This window comes from Moschus berezovskii, chromosome 24 (assembly GCF_049115385.1).
Source record: "Moschus berezovskii isolate FMDL1 chromosome 24, NW_MosBer_1.0, whole genome shotgun sequence".
In the NCBI taxonomy this organism is placed as follows: domain Eukaryota; kingdom Metazoa; phylum Chordata; class Mammalia; order Artiodactyla; family Moschidae; genus Moschus; species Moschus berezovskii.
In genome coordinates, this window is record NC_142483.1 from 41,776,069 (window position 1) to 41,781,346 (window position 5,278).

Here is a 5,278-nt window from a genome sequence, read left to right on the forward strand (position 1 = left end):
GCACTGGGTTTCACCTACTAAAAATAGGCCCCCATGTCATTTATTTTGCTTTTCTAAGGAATTCCCTACTCAATAATCTTCTTAATTTATTTATTTTTAATTAAACTTTTTATTTTGTATTGGAGTATAGCCAGTTAACAGTGTTATGATAGTTTCAGGTGGACAGCAAAGGACTCAGCCATACATATATATACATATATATGTATCCATTCTGCCCCAAACTTCCTCCTGTATGTCATTTATTTTTATGCCAGTTTTTTTCAGTATTTCATGTAAAATTTTACTGCATAGTTTAGAGCAGGTTTAAAGATGTAAAAATATCTGGATAAAAGTATGTGTGCTTATCACTAATTGTTAGTCTACATCAGCTACTATTTTTTTTTAATGTCTTTCACTACAGTGTTTGGAGGGTTAAATTTAAATATTTCTCGGTCTTCTGAGAGTTCTGATTCATATATGTAGCTCTGAAATACTGTGAGCAGGATGGCATCCAATGCTTTTATGGATTCTGCTTTTTTTTTTTTTTCGCTTATGAACTGTTGTGTGCCAAATGGCCCATTCATAACATCTCTTAACTCTGATAATGAATAGATGTCATTATTTTGCCTTCTGGCACTTCTGATCAATATTAGGCCAATATTTTCTGTGATTCCCCTCCATCTTTTTGAAATTTATAGCAAACACAAAATGAAATATTTAATGTTTAACATAGTACAAGATTTTTAAAAGAATGTCTTTTAAGACTTTGTAACTAGGGTCAATTTTATTACATTTCAAAACTGTGAACATATTTTAGTGTAAATATTTCTTTAGTGATACTGTTAACAATGAATTTATGAGTTTTTTAATTCACTTTCCAAACTACTTTTGTTGCAATTAAGTTTTGGGGAATACTTTTTTTAACTCATTTGCAAGAAAATATAAGGCTGAAAATGGAAATGTAGCTCACATTCTTTATAATTATCTTTCTGCTTATACCTAGTATTACTTATTTGTCTTAATGAAATTGAAAGCCAGGTACCTGACACATATTAATATTTGGCACTCAGAAAAGGTTATTAAATGAAAGCATTCAAACTGAAATAACATAACTGCTTAGTTAAGGCTTCTCTTGTAGGTGTTTTTTTAACAAGATTTTTTTTTTTCGTTTTGAAAGAGATAATAAAGACAAACAGAAAGATAATGCTAATAGGCACCATAGCAATTATCTCTTCTATCTTCTACAATTTTCAGATGAAGCTGACAGCCAAAGAAATTAAGTTATTTACCAATGGCAAGCTAAATCAACTTTAAGCTTTCAGATATATTACTAAGCCATGTAGTTAATTTGGCTGACAGTTTTTATTTAACTAACATATATTAAGTGTGTGTAGTGATAAAGGCACACTAATGAGTGCTGAACTTAAAAAAATGAAATACAAAATTCCTCCCGAAGTCTGTAAGAGCCATACTAGTATTTGGGAACCACTGAAATTTGATTCTTAGGCTAAGGACTGGCGTCTGGGCTGGAGATACTGATTTGAGAGGCATTAGTTCTTGCCTGGAGAATCCCAGGGACGGGGGAGCCTGGTGGGCTTCCATCTATGGGGTCACACAGAGTCAGACACGACTGGAGTGACTTAGCAGCAGCAGCAGCAGTATACAGTAGTTATAACTGAAGGCATGCAGTGAATTGAGATCACACAAGAAAAGGAGATAAAACAAAAGAAATAATAGAATGAACGACGGAGTCCTGATGAAGATATATTGGAGAAGGCAATGGCACCCCACTCCAGTACTCTTGCCTGGAAAATCCCATGGGTGGAGGAGCCTGGTAGGCTGCAATCCATCAGGTCGCTAAGAGTCGGACACGACTGAGCAGCTTCACTTTCACTTTTTACTTTCATGCATTGGAGAAGGAAATGGCAACCCACTCCAGTGTTCTTGCCTGGAGAATCCCAGGGATGGGGGAGCCTGGTGGGCTTCCGTCTATGGGGTCGCACAGAGTAGAACACGACTGAAGCGACTTAGCAGCAGCAGCAGTATACAGTAGTTATAACTGAAGGCATGCAGTGAATTGAGATCGCACAAGAAAAGGAGATAAAAGAAATAATAGAATGAACGACGGAGTCCTGATGAAGATGTATTTATAAAACAAAACAAAGAGTATTAAGGGGGAAAAGACACATAAGAAAGAAATGAGAATAAGATGATAAATGGGTCCTTGAAAACTGACGTACACAAACAACCAGGTAGTAAGTGATGGGAAGTTTCATGTATACTGCATTAAACTTTAAAGATGACTTAAAAGATGCCAGTAAAATCAGACATCTAGAATCCCTGGGGATTCTTGCAAAAGTGCCTTGCCACAAAGGGAGTAACATATTATGAGCCACACTGAAGACTGCAAAGAATTTTGAAAAGAAGGGAAGAGAAGGAAAGGAGATAAATAAATAAATAGAAGTGCACAATATTCCAGAATGCATTCTGCTAGCTTCGCAGGTTTTAATTGCTATTACTTGAAAAATATAAAGAAGTTTGGGGGAGAGCTCAGTTGTGAGAAATCATGAGAACATTTCAAAAGTTAATTTTGCTGCAGGATTTCAGAAAATTTATTTGGTAAATGTGAATGGAGAATATTCACAAGAGGGTATACTTGGTCATCTATTTTCTTTAAAAAAAGAAAAAAAAAGAACAGTTTTGATATTAATATTCTATAGTAATCACTTGGGAGGTTTTCTTTTGGAATAAAAAGAAATAACCAATAGTGTTCTGTTTAACACTAATAGAAAAATAAAGAAGGGAAGGAAAGAGCAGGAATTAAAACAATTCCTCAGCTTTATTAAGGTATAATTGACATAAAGTTTAAATGTGTTGATTTGATAGATTTATATATTGCAAAATGTTTACTACCATAGTACTAGCTAACACCTCCATCATGTCACATACTACCTTTACTTTTTGTGGTGAGAACATTTAAGGTCTAAGAAATTTCAAGTGCATTAACCAGTGTTATTAGCTAAAATCACCATACTATACACATATATACACACACCTCACATCATCTGTCCTTGCCTGGAGAATCCCAGGGACGGGGGAGCCTGGTGGGCTTCCGTCTCTGGGGTCACACAGAGTCAGACATGACTGAAGTGACTTAGCAGCAGCAGCAGCAGCACATCATCTGTATACATTCATCTTTCGAGGGATACTTAGGTTGTTTCCATATCTTGACTGTTGAGAATAATGCTTCAATGAACATGAAACTGCAGACAACTATCCAAGATCCTATTTTCATTCCTTTTGTATGTATACCCAGAAACAATAGTGCTGGATCATACAGTAGTTCTGTTTTCAATGTTTTGAGGAACCCACTTAATTTTCAATATTATATTCCCACCAATGGTGCAGGAAGAGTCCCTTTTGTCTACATGCTTGCCAACACTTGTTTCCTTTTTGATAGTAGCCATTCTGACAGGTAGGAGATGGTGTCTCATTGTGGTTTTGCATTTTTTTCCAGTGATTAGAGATGTTGAGGACCTTTTCATGTACCTGTTTGACTGTCTTCTTTGAAAAAAAATAAGATTGAAATCATATCAAATGCCTTTTGGGATCCACAATTGCATAAAAATAGACATTCTCTAAGTTCCCTAGCTTCTCCTAGTTTACCAAGAAGAAAACTGAAGAAAAAAAATATAACAAATACATGGAGATTAAACAGCATGCTAATGAACAACCAGTGGGTTAAAAAGAAATTGAAAACACTTCTTGAGACAAAAATGAAAATACAATATACTAAAATATATGGAATACATCTAAAGCAGTTAAAAGAAGGAAGTTTTTAGTAATAGATACCTACATGAAGAAAAAACAAAGATCTGAAATAAACAATTAATTTTATACCTAAAGGAACTAGAAAAAGAAGAACAAACTATAACCGAAGTTACTGGGAGGAAAGAAAGATCAGAGAAAAATGAATTAATGAGAGGCTAAAAGATGCTTACTCCTTGGAAGGGAAGTTATGACCAACCTAGATAGCATGTTAAAAAGCAGAGACATTACTTTGCCAACAAAGGTCCATCTGGTCAAGGCTATGGTTTTTCCAGTGATCATGTATGGATATGAGAGTTGGACTGTGAAGAAAGCCGATCACCGAAGAATTGATGCTTTTGAACTGTGGTGTTGAAGAAAACTCTTGAGAGTCCCTTGGACTGCAAGGAGATCCAACCAGTCCATTCTAAAGGAGATCAATCCTGGGTGTTCATTGGAAGGACTGACGCTAAAGCTGAAACTCCAATACTTTGGCCACCTCATGCGATGAGTTGACTCACTGGAAAAGACTCTGATGCCGGGAGGGATTGGGGGCGGGAGGAGAAGGGGACGACAGAGAATGAGATAGCTGGATAGCATGACGGACTCGATGGACATGAGTTTGAGTGACCTCCGGGAGTTGGTGATGGACAGCGAGGCCTGGTGTGCTGTGATTCATGGGGTCACAAAGAGTCGGACACGACTGATCAACTGAACTGAACTGAACTGAACAGGAAAATACACAAGATCTCTGAAAGTTGAATTTTTTGAAAAGATAAACAAAGTGCACAGACCTTTAGCTAGACTGATCAAGAAAAAAAAGAGGATTCAAATAAATAAAATTATAAATGAAAGAGGGCACATTACAACTGATGCCACACAAATGGAAAGTAATATAAGAAACAACTATGAACAATTATATCCAACAAACTAGAAGAGATGAACAAATTCATAGTAGGTACTTCTACTGGCCTTATATTCCTGATTATTTTCTGGTACTCTAAATTTTATTTGAAATTTTTGGCATAAATATTCTTAGGGGAATCCACTGGTTAACAAAAGAAAATTTTGTTCAGTAATTTAAATTTCCAATTCAGAAGTATCTTTCTGTGAGATATTTTTTTCTTATATCAAGCGAATCCTATAGGGAGTGATCTTCCATCACTCGTCCCTCTTTCTGGAACATGGTTTGCTCTGTGGCTTGGCATTTTGGAACTGTCCCTTTTAGGCAAGTCTTGAATAAGCCACCTTTTCACATAATTTGGCAGAAACAAAATGGCACCCTCGTGTAAAATGTCACCTGCACTAGATGGGCATTTTTCTTGAGATTTTAAGTATTAGAATAACACTCCAAGATTCCTTGGAGAAGGAAATGGCAACCTACTCCAGTATTCTTGCCTAGAGAATCCTGTGGACAGAGGGGCCTGGTAGGCTACTGCTCATAGGATTGCACAGAGTTGGCCAGGACTGAAGCGACTTGGCTTGCATGCAT